This window comes from Vidua chalybeata, chromosome 6, assembly GCF_026979565.1.
Source record: "Vidua chalybeata isolate OUT-0048 chromosome 6, bVidCha1 merged haplotype, whole genome shotgun sequence".
NCBI classification, from domain to species: Eukaryota; Metazoa; Chordata; class Aves; order Passeriformes; family Viduidae; genus Vidua; species Vidua chalybeata.
Genome location: NC_071535.1, coordinates 45,521,098 through 45,542,068, shown reverse-complemented (window position 1 = coordinate 45,542,068; position 20,971 = coordinate 45,521,098). Strand labels below are relative to the sequence as shown.

At 46.4% G+C, this 20,971-nt stretch overlaps 1 protein-coding gene across 1 annotated transcript in view; it reads right to left on the bottom strand.

Annotated features, from left to right (window-relative positions):
* Positions 1 to 20,166, bottom strand: part of CD151 (CD151 molecule (Raph blood group)) — a 42,643-nt gene extending 22,477 nt beyond the window's left edge. The window contains exon 1 of the mRNA XM_053946481.1: positions 20,077 to 20,166. The gene's annotated coding sequence lies outside the window, so the exon portion shown is untranslated. The remainder of the gene's footprint in view (positions 1 to 20,076) is intronic.
* Between the last annotated feature and the right edge of the window lie 805 nt (positions 20,167 to 20,971).

The following is a 20,971-nucleotide window of genomic DNA, read 5'->3' as shown; positions in this document are numbered from 1 at the left end:
GAAAGGCCAAGAGAGTTAAGAGCATTCCCCCGAACAGCCCCCTCGGGAGAATGTTAGATGACTGGGCAATGAATAAGGCAACCCGGGATTTAGGTAAGATAAAGATGATCCATCTTTGTATGGAAGTCTGGCCAAAGCTAGATATCGAATGGCCGTGGTTCGGGTCAGAGGACACATGGATGTGTGCTCAATTAATGCAGAATTTACGTAGTCAACACGAGCCGGATGAAGAACAACTGGTATATGCTGCTTGTTGGGGGCAGGAAAAGACTGGAAGGAAGTCTGTTAAGATCTGCAAGTTAAAAGAATGCAAGGAGGAGCCAGACAGGGAACAGAAAGAAAAGAGCAAACCATGGGATCCCCTAGATCACCTGCCTCCCCCTCTTCACCCTATAGGTTCCCCAGAACCCTTACCACCACCACCTAATCTTATTCCATTACCCCCTCCACCGAACTTTACTCTTATACCTCTTCCCCCTCCTCCAACCCTCCTTCCTTTATCTTCTTCTCCTGACCCTATCCCCATGTCGTAAGCCTCTCTGTCCCGAACTACCAATTCCTCATCTGTTTCATCGCCCTTAGCAACTTCCCCCACCCCTCAGACTCCCCTTCCACAACCTCTTATCCCAGTACTTCCCCCTCCTTCTCAGGTGTCTTCTCCCTTGTCTCCCCCACTTACTACCCAGTCATCGTCTGTAATTCCTTTAACCCCTACTCAGTCATCCCTACCGACCCCTGTCCCTAATGCCCCCAGTAACCTGCCTCAAGCCTCCCAGCCCCAGATTCCCATCCCTGCCCCATCTCAACTCCCTGATCCCCTCTTTACCCCTACGTCCTCCCCATATACTCTGAGTTCTTTAGTTTATTCTGAACACCCATTAGCAAAAATTGTTACCCCTATGTTCATGTCTCCGTCACCAAAGGTGGTCCCTAAGCCCCCTTGTCAGTGGGGAGAATCTCAGTCCTCAGTAGATAATTCCATTGGAGCTGAGGATTTGCAACCTCCCTAACCCCGAAATGAGACCCCAAGGGGGAGATTAGATGAGGGTCTATATTGTAACATAAGATCCCAAACTATGCGGGCAGATCAGTTATTCCCCTTAAGAGCGGTACCTGTGGGGGGAGTTTTTGGTGGGGTAGGATACGTAAATGCACCTCTTACTTCCTCAGAGGTAAGAGGCTTTAAGAAAGAAATGGGTAATCTAGTAGAGGACCCAGTAGGGGTATCGCAACAACTTGACCAGTTTCTTGGCCCTAATACTTATACTTGGGGGGAGCTCACCTCCATTTTAAAGATACTATTTAGCCCCGAGGAAATAAAGTTGGTTCAAGCCACTGCCATAAGAATTTGGGACAAGGAAAATCAAACTGGGGTTCCTGCAGACCGTAAATTATCTGTAGAAGATCCAGGTTGGAACCCCAACCAGGCACAAGATAGGAGGAATATGGAGGAGTACCGGACTCTGATAATCAGAGGAATAAGAGAGGCAGTCCCCAAAGGAACCAACTCTAAGCTGGCGTTTGATTGTTGTCAGGAGAAGGATGAGACCCCCGCTGCTTGGTTGGGCCGGTTGAAAAAGAACTTTCAGCAATACTCAAACATAGATCCTGAGAGCCAAGAGGGCCAAGTTTTGCTAAAGGTTCAGTTTGTATCCAAGGCATGGCCAGACATTAGGAGAAAGCTAGAGAGGCTGGAAGACTAGCAGGAAAAAGGAATCAATGATTTTTTAAGAGAGGCTTTAAGAGTGTACTTGCGTAGAGAAGAAGAGAAATCCAAGAGCAAAGCATGAATGATGATTGCAGTGGCAAGAGAAAGTGTAGGGGTAGGGAAAGAAATAGCTGAAGGGAAGGAGAACCCCAATCCACCTAGTGGGGGAACGCCTCTTAATAAAGCTCATGTAGCAGTGTGGCAAGTGAGGCCCTGGTGGCCTGAGGATTTAAAATGTTATTATTCTGGAGAGGTAGGACATTTTACGAGGGATTGTCAGAAAGCCTCTCGAGATGAAGCCATCATGAGAGAGTAAGAGGCCCTTGAAAGAATATTAAGAGGGCAGGACCAGGGATGGCAGGGGCTCTATGTGTTAGGGGACCTCATATACCATTCTATTGAGCCCTTGATAACTTTAGAAGTAGGTCCCTATTTTCAAGAGTTTGAATTTTTAGTTGATACTGGTGCAGATCGTTCTAGTATTAATCAGGTTCCATTGGGGGTAACAATGGGAGGTGAGACTTGTGAAGTCATGGGGGCAGAGGGCAGACCCTTTTCAGCGCCAGTTTTGAAAAAAATACTAAAAAAGGAAATTCCCGGGCGAGTCAGGTGGACTTGGTCTACCTCACTGATTTAGATACTAATTTGTTAGGTAGAGACCTCCAGGTCCAGTTAGGGATAGGAATAATTCCTCAAGGGGGAAGGATGGTGGTTAAAATGCTGAGGTTGACTGAAATAGATTTAGGGGAAATAAGTCAAGAGGTTTGGGCTGGAAAGGGAAAATATGGGCAGTTAGATATTCCCCCTTTAAAGGTACAGATGACAGAGGGACCTCCTATACAGGTCAAACAATATCCATTGTCGTTAAGAGAACAGAAGGGGTTTAGAGCCCATTGTCCAATCTCTGCTAAACGAAGGTATTCTAGAGCAGTGTATGTCACTGCATAATACCCCGATTTTGGCAATCCAGAAGGCTGAAGGGAAATATCGCTTAGTACAAGATCTCTGAGAGGTCAACAAAAGAACAATAGCGAGACACCCTACTGTACCAGATCCCTATACCCTTCGAAGCAAAATCCCTCATCACCACGCATGGTTCACAACCATAGATTTGAAAGATGCATTCTGGGCCTGTCCATTAGCTCTGGAATGTCGGGACTGGTTTGCCTTTCAGTGGGAAAACCTTGAGGGGAATAGAAGGATGCAGTTAAGGTGGACCTGGTTGCCACAGGGCTTTTGTGAGTCTCCTAACCTGTTTGGGCAAGCTCTAGAAAAATACTGGAGACCTTCACCCCCAAAGAAGGAGTACAGGTGCTCCAGTATGTAGATGATCTCTTAATTTCAGGGAAGGACCAAGAACTAGTTCGGAGAACCAGCATCAAATTACTAAATTATTTAGGGATAGTTGGACTAAAAGTATCAAAAGACAAATTACAGTTTGTGGAACCTCAGGTAATATACCTGGGACACATGATTGGACATGGGTACAAAAAATTGAATTCTGAGAGGATCTCAGGGACTGTATCAATTCCAGCCCCAAAAACAAAAAGAGACATCTGGAAATTATTGGGTTTATTCGGCTATTGTAAATTATGGTTGGAAAATTACACCCAGAACGTCAAATTTCTATATGAAAAGCTGGTTCTTCCAGACCCAATAGAATGGACAAGAGAAGATGATGAGAGGTTAGAGAGACTCAAGGGAACACTTATCTCGGCACCAGTCCTGGGGTTGCCAGATTTAAAGAAGGAATTCCATCTATTCGTTAATGCAGAAGAAGGGGCAGCACACAGAGTTTTAACTCAAGAATGGGCCAGTCACAAGAAGCCTATTGCTTATTTATCAAAACTCCTAGATCCCGTGGCCAGAGGATGGCCAACATGCTTCCAGGCCATAGCAGCAACAGCTCTTATAGTTGAGGAGGCTCAAAAATTGACATTTCAAGGAAATATCAGGGTACATACCCCACATGATATTAAGGGCATTCTTAGTCAGGGGGCACACAAGTGGCTCTCCGATGCCCGAGTACTAAAGTATGAAATTATGTTGATGAACTCAGATCACCTAGAATTAGTCACCACCAGATCAGTAAATACAGCCCAATTTTTATCTGGAGGACCAGCCCCTAGTTTAGAACATTGTTGTGTAGAAACTATTAGTTTGCAGACAAAGGTCAGAGCAGACTTAGGTGACACACCCCTAAGACAGGGAGAAATCTATTTTTGTGATGGGTCATCAAGAGTAGTGAACGGGAAGCGAATGTCAGGATATGCAGTGATAAAAGTATCTGATGAGAAAGATCCAGAAGTCAAGGAGAAGGGAAAACTACCAGCACATTGGTCTGCCCAATTATGTGAAGTGTATGCTCTAAAGCGGGGATTAGAACTTCTAGACCAGAAGTGTGAAACAATTTACACTGATTCTCAGTATGCCTTTGGTATTGTCCACACCTTTGGTAAAATTTGGGAGGAAAGGGGCTACCTGAATTCTAAGGGCAAAGACTTAGCCCATAGGGAAATGATTAAGTCCATCTTGGAGGCATTACTGAAACCTGAAGAAATTGCAGTAGTACATGTGAGGGGGCACCAAAAAGGTAATACCCTAGAAGTAAGGGGGAACCAGGCAGCTGATTTAGTTGCGAAAGAAGCAGCCCAAGACCCAAAAGAACCTGTCAGAGTCCTAAAGTTAACAGATGCTACTAGCATAAATGGGGGAGAGGATACCTTAAGGGAACACATGGTATTCTCAGAACGAGAACAAAAAGTTATACAAGAACTAAAACTGCAACCAGGACCCCAAGGGGAGTGGATTCTCCAAGATGGGAGAAAGTTTATATGCAAAGCTCTAGCACAGAGAGTTCTAGCCGAGATACATCAGCTTACTCATTGGGGGACACAAGGACTGTGTGATCAATTTTTGAGGGATTACGTCTGTGTGGGAATATACGACATAGCAAGGGCGATAACACAAGGTTGTATAACATGTCAGAAGGTAAACCAAAAGGTGATGAGGAAACCTATACCGGGAGGAAGAAAATTGGCCGAGCGACCATTCCAAAATGTGCAAATTGACTTCACAGAAATGCCCCTGGCAAGGGGATATAAACATCTCCTGGTGATCGTAGATCACCTAACGCATTGGCCGGAAGCTTTCCCCACCTGAAATGAGACCTCAGGGACAGTAGTAAAAATTTTATTAGAAAATGTTATCCCCCAGTATGGGCTAATCAATAATATTGATTCTGATCAGGGCCCCCATTTCACAGCTCATATTCTGCATGACACCACTGAAGCCCTGGGAATAAAATGGAGGTTACATACTCCATGGCATCCCCAAAGCTCTGGCAGGGTAGAGAAGATGAACAAGACCATCAAGACAGCCCTCACAAAATTCATTCTAGAAACAGGTTTGGACTGGGTGAAATGTCTCCCCCTTGCATTACTTCAGATCAGAACTCAACCCAGAGCAGACCTGGGGGTGTCTCCTTATGAGATGTTGTTTGGTCTTCCATTTCTAATCTCCCCTTATAGTACTGTGCAATATGTAGAGGGAGAAGAAGCATCCCCAAAATACCTAGAAACCATCATAAAAACACTAGGGGAACTCAGGAAAAAGGGATATCTCCCCCAGACTCCTCCGTTAGAAATAAACACCCATAACATCAGTCCCGGAGATTGGGTTCTAATTAGATCTTGGACTACTGCGTCTCTTACCCCACGATTTGAAGGACCATTTCAAGTCCTACTTACTACACACACAGCCGTCAGGACCAGGGAAAAAGGGTGGATGCACATTTCAAGAGTAAAAGGACCTGTGGAACCCCCAAGGGAAGAGGCTGAGCCAACAGACAGTACCCCAGCCTGGACTGCTATACCCACTGGAGCCTTAAAGGTGAAATTAAAGAAAATTCCCAAGAACTGATACAGTTGTTAAACTGCACCAGTAACAGTTTTGTTGTCTGCATAGCTTCTGTACGCTGTAACCATTACAAGTGGATAAGTTTTAAGTCTTCTGAATGTATTGAAACAGTTACCTCAAACCCCCTTAAAGGATAGCTCCACTTCCTTAAAAGACCTATCTTTCCTTGGACAACTGCCCCTCAGGAATAACAAATTCCAAAACAGGGAAGAAGGGAGGGAGATAGGAAGGATAAAGTTTAAAGACCTTAAGACTCAGTTCCCCTGTGCAGTGAAGACACGAAAGATAATCCCAGGAGGCAAGACCGGGGGAGGTCAAGGGAGAATGACGCCTACCGGACTCCTGAGGAAAATGAGTCGACCCTTTATAAAAGTGATGATAATCATGGTTATGGGTCTCTCTAGTACAGGAGGAATAGACTCCTGTATCAAGTGTTACCACCCCTTGTATGACGGGGAGAACTTGGAGTCTTTAGTAAGAGTATATACCAATTTGAGTCCTTCCTGTTACAATCAGTCCCAATTGGAAACTTGTAAAGAGGGAGGGAATGTCTACTGTATCACGAAGAATACGGCCTCTTTTAGGCAAAGACTCCTAGGGGACTGTCCCATGAAAGATAACTGGTTATGCTTTGAGAAAAAAGATATAAATGAAGGGGAAGTGGATATAATTAAGGAAAAGAAAGTGAATATGGAAACTAGTAACAAAGAATGGGAAGATCTAGGTGGGAAGAACCTATTCATTGATTTGGTAGAAAAGATTAGCAAAGAGTTAAACATCACCAGATGCTGGGTTTGTGGGAGCACACAAATGTCAGATGTGTGGCCTTGGGAAGGCATAAGCCTCAAACCAAGAGAAATTTTGGAAATCAAACAAATAGAGGAGGGACAAGTGACACCAGAGTATAGGAGAAAGGAAAGGTGGGAATTAAAGAACAGTGTGATTGGAGAGGAATGCATTTTACGAACAGGAAACAAATTCCACACCCCAGTGGGGAAGATGGCTTGTAAACGATATTTAATAACAAAAGGAACACCATTCATCATGCATTGGGATCCCCAGGAACCCAACCAGTATTGGAGTATGAGTAAAAAAGAAAGCGGGTGTGTATACAATGAGAGTTACAACTTGTTTGAGTGTGCAGATAAAGGAATTAACCCCTTTTGGGGAACGAGGTCCATATCAAAGTTTTGGGAATTCCCACATGAAACTGGGGAAGGGTTCTGGAAGGCTCCGGGAGATCTCTTTTGGATTTGTGGGAAAGCCGCTTACACGCATCTACCAGGGGATTGGGCAGGCAGTTGCACAATAGGGATCATAAAGCCATCCTTTTTCCTACTTCCCAAAGAAGCAGGTCCAGGGTTAGGAGTTCCTTTATATGATAATCTGAAAACATCTTCAAAAAGGGAAAAAAGGAGCCTGGTAGAATTGGGAGGAACTCAGAAATGGAAAGGAAAAACGTGGACTCCTGAGGAGATCATTAAGACTTATGGACCTGCCACCTGGGCGCAAGATAGCTCGTAGGAGTACCGGACCCCTATATACATGTTAAACCGTATAATTAGACTCCAAATAGTAATAGAAACCATCTCAAATAGAACTGCCTTAGCCCTAGACCACGTTAGTGAACAACTTTCCCAAACCCGCACTGTTGTATATCAGATAAGACTAGCTGTTGACTACCTGCTAGCGGATGAAGGAGGAATATGTGGGAAGTTTAACACCACAGAGTGTTGCCTTGAGATAGACGATAGAAGTGAAGTAATCCGTAACATATCTAAAGAAATTAGGAAAATTGCTTATGTTGGAACCGAAGAGTGAACTTCACTTGTTAACACAGACTGGTGGGATAATTTTTGGTCATGGAAGAGTAGTTGGTGGAAAAAGGTAGCATTTATTGCAGTAGCGGGGTTAGCTGGACTGCTATTCCTTCCCTGTCTTATACCATGCTTAATTAAGATAATTATATCTGCAATTCGATCAGGCAGTATGATTCCCACTTCTCTAGAAATCTCCTCAGAGAGAGGGAAAAAGAAAACAAAAATAATGAGGCTAGAGGGCACAGAAAGAATGACAGCCAAGGAAGTGTATGACAAATACCAAAGACTGAGGAAGTTCTACTATCAGGAGCCAAAAACTGCTAATTGACGCGGGCTCACGCCCGGTCAAAGTAAGAGAGGGGGGATTGTTATGAATAAATTTAAGGTCTAATCATTTGTTTGTATGTTTAACCTTTTGTCTGTTTTTTCCACAGTTTGAAAGTTCGCTTGAGTGCATTCACTGATTCTACCCCTGTTTGTATTTTCCCTACCTAATGCATTTGCCCTTATCCCCGGTTCACACTCCGGTTGTATTCCCCTAAGTTTTAGTTTATTTCCCTAGTGTTAGAACCCCTTTACCTAGTAAGTTAAACCCTCTTTGTCCCCTTCATGGTGTCGGGTAACTCAGCCGCTGCTCCCTGAGGTGACTTCCTGATTCCCAGGAGGCCTAGCGTGTGCTGCATATTGATTGCCGGACCCCAGCAGAGGACTAAAACTGAACTCAAACCACAAACCAAAGAACTGCTCAACAATCCACATCTACAAGACAGAGAAGTCTCAAAGAATCGGAGAAAGCCTTCAACATCCCTGGAGCCGGTCGCCGTGACTTGAGAAAGGTCCGAACGGAGTCACCACCTTAGACCAACGAGCCATAATTGAGTCTCTGGACGTATCCTCTGAGGGTGGAGACTCTGACCATGCCGGAATCGACAGGATCGTCTACCCCTCCTCTGGGACGTCAACTCACCTGGGAGTAGTGGCGGCGTCGCGAACCCCGTACCCCCGCCCCCTTAGGCTATCTTTTAAATAAAGGCCTTACCGAGAAAGGAGCACAAGGTCTCCTGGCCCTTTTATTAATTACAACATTTTGAATAGACCCCTCAAGAGAGCTGTAGCCCCCAAACTCCTGCTAATTTTGATAAGGTATCTGGAGAGGAGCTGCATGCCTAATACACCTGAGCAGTCACCTGCTCTTTGAGACAAGACTGTCTCTCCAGAGAAGAGCACTCAGACCTTCCACTCATATTTTCAAGACTGTTTACTCCCCAGAGGAGAGGCTTACTGAAGCATAAATAACAATAAGCATAAATTTCAAACTCAGCAAGGATTTACATGTTCAGCATCACCCACATACCTGCAAATTAAGTGTTTTATGAGTGGGTTAGCCAAACTGGGTGAGGCAATGCCTGGCCGCAGGATCCTTGAGGATAACAAGGACCTTGGCATAAAACAAATTTTACAACCATTAAGAGAAGAAAGCATATGAGAGAAAGATAAGAGTGATCGAGCATGCCTGGGAATGTGTGTCTGTACCCTAGCACTGTTTCACTACAAAGCAAACAAAAAGCCCTTCCCTGAAAAAACATTCACAGTCAACCTCAACCTGAGAGCAGAAAGCCCATGTCTCCTGCTCCCAGAGGTGGCTAAGCAGGGAAACAAGCAGCCCCTCCAAGCACCTAGTCCCCATCGGGAGCTGGAAGGCAGGCAGAGACCAGCACCCACTGTGTGACCAAGGGAAACTCCTTCTGCTTCAAACAACCTCCTCTTGTATCCCATAAGGCCTCCTTTATCCTGAAGGATCCCAAAGCACTTCACGCTATTTATACACAGGAACCACTTCACTAGTCATTGAGCTGAGGAGAGGAACAATAACCTTCTCTTTTCTCTCACTGGAAGCAGCAGAAATCAGTGCCTGGCTGTGTTTGCAGAGAGCTCACAGCAATGAGGGTTTGACACAACAAGGAGCAATAGTTCAGATAGGTCAGGGTCAGCCAACAGACAAGGCAAACTCTTCACTGCAGCCTACAATTGGTATTTTAAATTCTATTTTCCCAACTCTGTTCATGGGCATTGTGGGGTTCGTTTTGTTTGGCGTTTTCTTTTCCTTTTTTTTAATTTTTAAGCAGGGCTTTGTCTGCACTGGAGAATTTACCAGTAGCATTAAACCACATTTCTAAACAAAACATTTTGTGCCAAATCAGCTTTCTGCCTGATCCCTTCCTATTCATTATCTTCCTATTCATCCCATTCATTTTGAGCCCAGCGCTCAGAAGCAAAGCCACTGGGTTCTCAGTGTTTTCAGAGAGTGCTCACAAAGCCTCCCTGCCCTGTAGCCATGCCAGTACTAGAACCAAGTCAACAAGCACTAAAAGTCCTGGGAAGATAGAAATCCACCCAGCCTTCACAAAGCCTATTCAGGCAACCCTCTACACGAATTCAAAGCACTCTCCAAATAATGTAGCAGTGATAACCATTTTTTCACTCTCTGCTAAAAGCTGGGTTTTTACACAGTGGTTTGAGCTGAGGGCAAAGACTAACCAAAGAACACGTGCTGCCTTGTAGCTACTACACAGTCACTCAAAATTTGGCTGCAGTCTCAGTGCAGTTTTGTTCCTTACAAATCTGTACATTGAAAAGGTCCTCGGCTGAAAGCCAGTAGATTTTCTACCTCCCCACAGTTTCAGGTGCATATCCCATGGCAAACTGTCATCTTCACTGCACCAAACTCACAAACAAATCATGGGGCTTAAAATCCCACTGTTAAAAACTTATGCAGCAGTACTTGGAAGAGAGGGCAGGCAATTTGTGTGCCACCACAAGGTACATTTCTAGCCTCTCAATCACACAGTGGTCTATAATCTCACTGCCTGAAAGATCTTCTGCCTCCTCAAAGCACCCCAATAAAGAAAAAAGAGAGCAGGTTGTAACAGGAGCACAGAGAGATTAAGTGCCTCTCCCAGCAGAGAGGAGGAGTGAATTTGCTCTCCTCAGCATCTGTCCTCCAGCAGCCAAGCTGTCTGGTCTTCTGGAAGACCAATGCAGAACACAAAGCTATAAACCACAAAGTTTTCACCTTACTTGTTAGCAGTCACTGCCTTGCCTGTGCCCAAGACACCTGACTGCAAACAGCACAAAGCAAGAGGTGCACAAAAACCCACACCAGCTTTAGCTTTTGTACAAAACTTGTTTTGTTTTGAGTGAGTTGCTCCTGTTTTCACTTTCTGTGGTGCAAACAAGGAAAGCAAGTCTCTGGAGCCATCCCACACATCTTTCCCAGGCAGCCCGCCTCAATGTGAACGCCACTAAAATCGTATTTTAAAAGCAGTTGACAAGGGATTTGGCAGGGGAAACCAAGGTTAACATTCTTACTGCTTCAGACCTGTTGCTGATTAGCTCAGGACCGGTGCCAGCCATGCCAGATAAAACCTCTGAGCGTGCCAGCAGTGGAGCAGGTACCTACAGTACCAGGAATGGGGTGATGCACTTTGCAGTGCCCTGGCACACAGACAGAAAAGGGAACATCATGCAGACACAGAACGGGGCAACAGCAGCTCTCACCTCATCATGGCAGTCACAGATGCCAGTGACAACTTCAGGAGCCTCCCTTTCTACACAGAATATCCTCATGTGGGAGCACTCACATCTGGAAATACCCACGTTCCTAACAGCAGCACCAGGAATGGTCAAGAAATCTCTTCTGACCATCAGTCCTTATATATATCCCCAGTAACATTGTCTCTGGAGATGTTCTGAAGTGGTCACTGAATGATTTGAGGAGTTATATTCCTCTCCACAGATAAAATCACTTTATTAGAGTCAGATCAAATATCAAGCACAGTTAAGGGCAGTTAAATGACATTTCATTTCCCAGAGCTGTAAGTAGAAGTTCATAGGAGCTGTCTCACTCCTGTTGCTATAGGAGCAGTGCTGGAAACAATGCTCAATCCATGCTGCATAAGGCTGCCTTGAAAAGGATCGTTCTTCCAGTAAAATTAAACAAGTCCCAGCCAAAAATAAAACATTCCTCCCCATTCAGCCCTGCCCTTCTGTAGCACGTTTTAATGACTCCACCAAAACCATTTACGTAGCTGTTTTTGGAGCAGCCTGTAAACTTGACTGGGAGGCATCAGCATGTGAATAAACAACCCGGAGGCAAGGGCTGCCTCCAGGCAATTACTTGCTGGCCATTCACCAAGGCTGACAGCAGTACACAAGATACAAAGAAAGTCCCTGGTTCCACAGCACGCACCGCACCGCTAAGCTCCAAAGAAACCCCCCAGCCCCGTGCCAACAACGGCTTCCCTGAAACACCTGGATCCACCAGTGGCACGGGGAGTTGGGCTTGCTATGTTCCTCTCTGCAGCTACAAGCAAAGGCACAGGCAAAGGGCAGCTCTCCATGAAGGGTACAGAGCCATAATCAGTAGAGCAACTTTGGCAAGTCTGTCTCAATGTATGTCCTGGTTTTGGCTGGCACAGAGTCAGTGTTCCCTTTAGTTGCTGGTGCAGTGCTGTGGTTTGGGTTTAGTATGAGAACAATGTTGATAACAAACATGTTTTGGTAGTTGCTAAGCAGTGCTTACTCTAGATCAAGGACTTGTCCGTTTCCCATGCTCTGCCTTTAAGGAGGTGCACAAGAAGGGAAGGACCATGGCCAGGACAGCTGATCCAAACTGGCCAAAGGGATGTTCCATGCCATAGAATGTCAGGCTCAGGATATAAACTGAGGGGAGCTGGCCTGAAGCTGCTGGGGGACAGGCTACAGAGTTGTGTATCATTTGTGTTTCTTGGGGTTTATTCCCCTCTCGCTCTCCTTTTCATTACTACTACTGTTATTATTAAAATTATTACTATTATCATTATACTTTACATTGGTTCAATTGATAAATTGCTCTTATCACAATCCATAACTTTTAATTATATTATTTTACTGATTCTTCACCCCATTTCACCAGAGCAGGGGCATAAGTGAGGGGTGGCTGCATGGTACCTAATTGCTGGCTGGGGTTAAACCATGACAGTCTAATCATCCACTTCATTTAGAGCTGGCAAGGAAAAGAAAGTGGGAAAGGGTTCCAACAGATGCAGCACAAAACAGCTGGACTTCAAAGGAAGCAGGAAAATGCTGAAGGGGATTTCTCCACCAAACCACCCTCCTGCTAATTTAGGACTCTATGAAGAAGCTTCAATAAAGGAAAGGCTAAAATGACTTTGAAACTTCATCCTCCCCGCAACCACCCCATCCAGCTCAGAGGTCAATTTTCAAGTCAGGAGGAACTATTATCATGTCATCTGATCTCTGTTATTTTAAAGCTTAATATTTAAAGACTAGAAGCAGTCCACTCTATATTCTACAGTAGCACATTCTAGCCTGGAATAACCCTCAAATACCAAGGCTCAAGAACACATCCTGAGATGGGAGAAAGCATACTTTGTTCCCTCAGGAGCTTCTAAAAACACAACTGGCACATCCCCAGCATCCAGACTTCTTTGAGCTCAGCAGAAAGCAGCAGAGCACTTTGCTCTCCATTGCTGAACAGACTCATTATCCATCTTTAAATTAATCCAATGCTATTAGTGAGCAGGAGGGGAAAAGCAGTCCACAGCACAACTCACTTGTAGGTTAAGACTCTCATTAAGTCCTTTAGTATTAAAAGCAAAACATACCCAAGAGAAAATGCAAGAACACCACAGTCAACAGTTTCTGAAGAAACCCAGTCACTATCTTCAATACTAAATGCTCACTGTGAAAATGAGGTACCTCTAGGATAGAGGAACCCAGAAAACAAAACTTACTCTCTTGCTTTTTAAGAATTTAGAAAAACCCTGAAATCCATGCTGGAAATAACCAGGTCAATTCTAGCACAGAAAATATTCCTCCTATTACTCACCTCAGCCAAAAGAGTGTTCTAGCTCTGACCAGGGCAGGATAATGCAGGGAGAGGGGACCAGAGCTGGCCACACGTGGTTATCAGTGTCAAAAATTATGAGGATACTGATGATCCACACCAGTTGTGCCCTCATACACAGGGAAATCAGTTTCCCACTTATCCCCTTATAAATGTGTTATTGATAAAAATCACATTGATGTAACTACAATAATTTGTTTTGGCTGCTCTCACTGCTCTCTAAGTTGGCTTCCCCCTCCCTTCTTTTTTTCTTAAAAGATTGTGAAAATTCTCAATGAAGTAGCAAACAATAAAACCCTTTTTTCTACAAGAGGGTTCTCTTCCACATGGAGACAGTTGCAGCCAAAGTAAAGTTCATGACACCAGTGAAAGCACAGGTTTTTCTCTGCAACTGTCTGCTTTTCCCTCCTCCCAGGCTTCTAGCAGCACACCTGTGAGTCAGGATGCACGGTTCCACAGTGCCTGAGGGCAAACAGCCCAGTGAAGTCAGCAACCACGATCTTGTCCTGGTTTACATTCCCTTTTTTCTTCCTGTCTCCAACACACTGCATACACCAGAGGTAAGCCCTGGGGAGTGCACAATGGACAGAAAAGGCTTTTGTTTGGCTCTCCAGAGCCCATTTCTGAGGCTGAGCACAGCCTCATTCCTCAAACATGAGCTCAGCCAGACACTTACACTCTTTTCCCTGCTCAGGAGAAGGAAAAAACCCAGACAACTGGGACTCAAAGGTGCAGGAACCAGCCTGACAGTTCTTCCACCCCAAATACAGGAAGAGGTCCTCCCAGTAACAAGAAATATGTCCTTTTAAAAACCCTCCAAGTGGACAAGGCACATTGGAGACCATACCAAATGTCTCCTCACGTCCAGCAGACCTCTTGCCTTTAGCCAAATCTCCCAGCAAATACAGAGGAGGGCTACTCCACATAGCAAGGGGGAACCAGCAACCAACCACAGGTCAATTCCTCAGCAAGAGGTACTTCCACACAGGACTGGACCCACCCTTTCTATGCTTCATCAGCCAAAACCACAAGCACGAAGACCAATGCTTTCCCATCCACACAGAACCCGACAGAACCATGAGACTCTCTCCTGCTCCCACATGTCCATGTGCCTGGCTTCTACACTCACTGTATACCCCTGGGATGGCACACACAGCTCCCCACCACCCCCCTGCGAGCTCTGCATGCAGCCTGCAGTGACCATGGAGAAAAGGAGCCAACCATCTCTGTTCCCAGGGCAGTGTGAGGGTGCGATGTAGGATATGAATTCCTCCCTTCTGGATTCCACCGAAGCTAAGAAGAAATACTGACATTCACAAGCCATGACTCACAGCTGCCTTGTCAGACACTACAAGTCCTGCTCACTGGCTGCCATGTCAGAAACGTCAGCATGGCTGCCATCTGCCAGTTGGCTCTGATAGTAGATAAATTTAATCAAAACCATCCTTCCTCCTTATTTTCTTTATTGTTGCACCTTGGTGGACATTGAGGGTCAGAGTACTCCCGAAAAACCACAGAGGAATTGTGGCTGCTACTCTAGCAGATAACAGGTCAGCGACTCACTCCAGATGAAACAGAAACCTCTCCCACAGTAATTCCTACCTCAAACCACTCTTGGTCCCAGTTTTAACTGAATTTCATTAGTGAATGAGCCAATTAATCCATTGTTCATCCTCCAGCTATGCTGTTAAGTCATATGCTTGTACTGAAAGAGCTGCCAAGGACTACTTTCAGTCTGTGTTGAACTGATTGCACTCCTGTCTGAGATGCACCTACTGAGTTGTACAGCACTTTTCTGGCTGGGACTGGACAGTCCAGCAAGATCCAAATGCAGCCTAGACTCCAAAACACACCTGTTATTCTGCCATGCAATTCCAATAGTGCAAAACAGTAATCATCTGTTTGATCCTTCTCTTGTCCACTTCCACTGTCCAAAGGAGCAGAAGTATTCCAGGGTGAGGTATCAGACATGCTTTCACCTCGTCCATTTGTACAGCACAGCAGATCTTTCTCCCACAGCATCTCCAAAGGTATTTCTTCCTTTAAACCTACCCCTCTCCTACAGTGGCAAAGACATCTGGGAAACATGCTGCAGATTTCAGCCCAATTCCACCGTGTCTCAAGAGTGTCCTGTGGTATTCACATTCACTGGATAGAGAGACATCATTCTGTCTCTCAGGAAAAGCAAGGAGAGGAGAGGAGAGGAGAGGATCTTTATCTTTGCTCCTTTGTTTTCTCCATGTGGAATGTGGTATGGAGATTGTTTACCTGAAGTGATTGCTTGATTGGATTCTAGTGAAGGTTGTTTGGGTTCAATGACCAATTGGATCCAGCTGCGTCTCAGACTCAGCAGAGAGTCACGGGTTTTGTTAGTTAGGTAAGAAAGAAGTAAGTATGTAGAATAGTATATTATCTCTTTAAATAGTATATTAATGTAATATAGTATAGTTTTAATAAAGCAGATCCTTCAGCCTTCTGATCTGGAGACATCATCATTTCTTCCCTGAGTCGGGGCACCACATTTTTTACTATAGTGTCCATCTTCCACATCACAGCTACAAGGACAGACTTCACCAAAGCACAGGCACTCACCCTTACAACCCTTCCACTGCCCCAGCTCCCCACTGCAGCTTTCTTTCCTATAACAGTAAAGAAAACCTGGGCTGAACAAGTGAACTTTGCTCCTTTTGTATTCAGGTCTGGCACCAGCCACAGATAAGAAACAATGCTCAATGCCAAATATTTTATGTCACCAACTTCTGCCTCAGCTTTTCTTTATGAAGCCTCATTACTGCTGCCAGGAACAACCTGTGGGTCTGCGCAACATCCTCTCCTGCACCTCCCACACATCTTACTTCCACCTCTCTTAAGAGGCCATGCCACACCCCACATCCTCCACGCTCCCTCTCTGGGATGCACTCACCTCAGCAGGCAAGAGAAGCAGCTCCATGGCAGCAGGCAATGCAACATCCATCAGAGCTGCACAGTGTGCATTTGCTTGGCTGCACCCTGCAGACAGTGCCTGTAGACCAGCACCCAAATGAATTTAAACAGCTGCCAAGGACCCTCCCTCAGCTGCTGCAGAACAGAATTCCTGATGTCCTTCTTTATCCCACTAAACCAGTATCCTACACACACACACGTAACTCCATGAAAAGCCCAGCTGGCACGTCATGGCATCAGTTCCTGCTTGCATCCTTCTAAGGAGCTGGACACACTTTCAGTCCCATGTTGATCTTATTACACTCTGGCCATACAGAGCTGCATAGGCAGCTTGGATTGGGGTCATAACCACCTGACCAGCACAAGAAACTCAGGCTAGAAACACTGACCAATCTGGTCACACCCAAATGCCCAGACCCCAAAATATATCTCTTACTCAGCCATGAAATTGCAGGAGTGGAAAATAGTCATCACCCTCCTGCTGATTTTGCCAGGAGTTTTATTACAGCCAGCAACCAGGACACAGGACTTAGTAGGACTCCCTGAATCCATTCCCCTAGATCCCAGGGTGTTGAGATCACAACCAGAGGAGTATGGCTGGCAGGACAGAAAGGAGCACTGAAGAGAGATGCCCATCAGCAGTGCTGCTACTACAGGCCAGCTCCCTGCCAAGAGGGCCTGGCAGCCAACAGCTTCTGTGCTGTGGGGACCTCATCTCCATTCCACACACCTACCATTCATCATTTCTCCCTCCACACCCTGGCTTCAGACACAGGGTAGAAGGGAAAAGCACACTTCTCACAGACTAGGAGGATGGTTACCATCCTGGGGAAAAGCACTGTCAAAATGCATGTACAAACAAGGATGGGGAAATGGGATGGTTTTACAGTGACACTGTTAATTTCATTTCAGCTTTGCTGTGGCAAAAGAAAAACCACATTCAGGGTCTGAAAGGCAGGATGAGTGAGTGAGACAGGAGACTTGGTCTATATCCTTAGGATCCTGAAGGTTTTTAAACAACCAGGGAGACTAAGGCTTCTGTTCCTCCAAGCCAGAGAAGCTGAGATGAGCTGTCACTTCTAGGAGCACCCCTCCCTCAGACTTTCCATGACCTCAGCTGTCAGTGCACATGCCCAGGGAGAGCTGGAGATGACCCAGTGTTGAGCTCAAGAGCAGAATACAGTAGAGTTGAGGGGCAGAACATCCTCTCACAAGGCCGATGAGGCCACTGAGGATAGTAATGGTAAACTGGGACATGAAAAAGCACAGTTACCCTTTTTGTTTTTCAGAGGCTGTCAATTTTTTTCTTTCTAAGCTTCTGCCTTAGAAGGCACAAGAAGAACAGAGGGACAGTATGATTGCTTTATAAACGACCAAATTACCTGGAAATGCCAGACAAGATAGTCTGCCACAAGAGGGAACACATGGTGATAAGAGATATTACACAAACAAACACATGTAAATACACATTTTCCTTCCATTCACCGCCAATAGTTCACTGTGTTCCTGAGCGAAGAAGCCAAACTATGGAGAAGGAACAAGTGAATTTGCCTGTGGGATAACCTGGCTAGAAGAGACACAGCTCTCTAATCAAGCCCCTCAGGGCTGTCTCAAGAGCAAGGGAGTTGTTGCTTTGTCTGCATGTGTGAGGGAAACAGTTCAAGTCATGATACAACTTTTATTTGCTGGGAATGATAGGCCTGCTGGGAAGTTCCTAAGGGGAAAGAGAGCCCTTCACAGCTACTCCCACTGAGCATTTTTGCTTGACAAGGGAATACCAGCAGCTTTCTTCCACCCCCTTACTGAAGAATGCATCACACCCAAAGAGAGAAACTTTCTGACGCTGCGCTGCAAGTAGCAAATAAAACCCCTTTAACACATCTGCTTTGAGTTAGCAGAAATAAAACTGGTTAAACTCTCACAAAATGTACAAGGGAGATTAACCACCTCAGACTCCAGAGTAAAATGAAGTGTCACACATGGGACATTATTTCAAGCACTCAGAAAAGATGTTTTCTTATTTGTCCCTGAAGCCAGCATACAGCAGGGAGTGCCAAGACTTTTACCAGGCAACTGGGGGAGTCATTCTCCTCTACTGCAGAAGCCACGGGACAATGAACACGAGCAAGAGTTTGGAATGAAACACACTTTTTGCAGAAATACAGCATATGACCAGAAGTAAATACAGGCCAAGAACTCAAAGACATCAACAGCAAACTGTAGAGCAAGGATGTGATCTGAGGTGAATTACATGGAGGAGCTCAAAAGCTGCCACCTCCTCCAGCTCGCAGCTCAAGCTTCCAGCATGGGCATGTGACGCAGAAGTGCTGGCACACAGAGCAGCTGTAGCCGGCCCACCTGTGCAAGCCAGTGCTGTGCCTTTGACAGGGACCTGTCACCAGATGCATCATATAAAGCATAAGTGATGCTACCCCAGCTTCCAACAATCCACAGACTGGGAACTGCCTGTCCTACGCACACAAAATGCTTCAGAGAATATAAATGCACTGAAACTTTTGCACTGACTTTTCTAGTTACCATGAGCTCAGCCACAGCTCAGCCAAGACAGGCCCTCTGCTCCCTTCACCACAGACAGTCCTTTGGCAGCAATGACAGTCAACCAGGAGGACTGGGACCGACCTTTGTCTTACTGGTGGGATGTTAAAACAGTCTCTTCAGCCTCCACAATACCAGCTGGTAAGACCACTCACCACACCAAAAGCTTCCCTAAGAACCTTGGCATTGGACATAAATGTTGCAAAGGAAATGTGTTTTCTCAAAAGGGACGTCTTTCAAAACTGTTTGAACAAACGGCCTCTGATGGGTGATGCTATTTCAGCCAACCCTTTTTCATGAACCCTCAGAGAAAGCCAGGAAGAGCTGTAGGAGGACAAAGGAAGTGAAGCAGTGCAGAATTTAAGGGATGCTATAGAGTAGCCTGAAATAAAGATATGTCACTGCTAAAATTCAACAGGATACTGCAACAAGTTTATTACAAAAGCCCTCAGGAAAAGCCAGACTTTAAAAAAAATTACCGCAGTTCACTTTCTTCATGAGAGGACAGGAAGAAGAAGCTACTGGTAAAGATTCCTCATGGCAAGCAACACCACGGTGCAGAAATAACCCATTGCCATCAGCTCCCCATCTGATGCAGTTCCCAGAAAAAGAAGGGAACAGAACATCGCCTGGACTGTGTGGTAAAGTGCTCGTTCTCTCCCTTCTCCGCCTACAAGGGTCCTACAAGCCCAGTATAAAGGCCAACTCTTTATTTGTACAACAGGGAAATTTGACTGAACAAAAGGCGGAAGGGGGTAATAATCGTTTCAAAAGATTTACAGCAACATTCAGAACACCTTCACTAGTTCCGCGGGCTGTGCAAAGTTTATGACACCACCCGCAACAGTTTAAAACACTTTTCTAAGGGGGAAAAAAAAAAAAAAAAAAAAAAAAAAAAACACACACACAAAAAAAAAAAAAACCCAACGAAGCATACAAGGGCCAAGCCCCTGCAAAGCTGTGTAATGCCACAGGGCGCTGGAGGGGAAGCAAAGCAGTGCTGCGATAGAGCCGGTGTCGGGCGGCCGCGGCAAGGTCCCCATGGGCGCGGGGTGCCGGCAGGGACGGATGGAGCGCCGGGTCCCGCTGCCGCACACGGGGCCCGGGGGCCGCGCTCTGCCCGTCTCTCCCGTGCTGCCGCCCCGGCCCCGCTCCACCGGGGCCGCCGCGCCCCCCGCCTCCCCCGTCCCACCGGTGCCGCCATTTCAGGCGCTCCGCCTCACCGTCGGCCGCCGCTCCGCGCCGCCGCACGCCCCGACCTGCCGCGCTGCGCGGGAGGGATGCAGGCGGGGAGGGACAGGAGACACCCTCGGGAGGGCGGGAGGGAGGCGCGGCCGGCCCGGCCCACTGCAGCCCGGGCCACCTCCCCCGTCACCCGGCCGCTCTCGGGCGGCTCGGCCCTCCGGCCGGGGCTGGCTGCCCGTGCTCTGCGGCGCCGTCCGCAACGCCGGCTCTCGGCTCCTGCGCCTCACGTTGCCGTTTCCATTGCCGCAGGCAACACTGTACAGCGAACTCCAGAATGAGCGGCTTTTTTTGATTTTTTTTTTTTTTAAGCGTCAGACCTGCTTGTTAAAAGTGTTCCCCATGAAACCCTGTAAATCAAGATCAAGCCCTGACTAGCACATTGCCTCATCCTCCCATTACCTCACTTGAGCCACAGCCCGCATACTTCTGTGCTAAGCCCTGTGCGAGGGATGCTCCCAGGAAAACACCCGCGCCCTCTCCACGGCTGAGTAGCCTCTCATGGTTTTTCAGGAGTGGGATGAAGAGAGGAGATCTGGGCAGGGAAGGGAGGGGCCAGTTTAGAACCTCTTGGGTTCTTGCTTTAATTTCTCCATGTGCCCAACTCAGAAATCACTTCATCCTTCCCAAGGAGTAAACTCACTTTAGCTCAGAGCTGCTGGAGAACCAAGTGATCAAATAGAGCCTTGTGGGGTCAGCTTGCTTGCACACTGACAGATTTGTTACAAGGAATACGTGGCAGAACCTGGAAGCCACAAGAGACACCAACCCCTGCCCAGGTCCTGGCCCTCCTTGGTGGAGCCCTGGGTGGCCGCCACACTGGGCCACTGCCTTCTTGCCATGTCCAGGGATTTCATGCCCAAAGAGGAAACCACA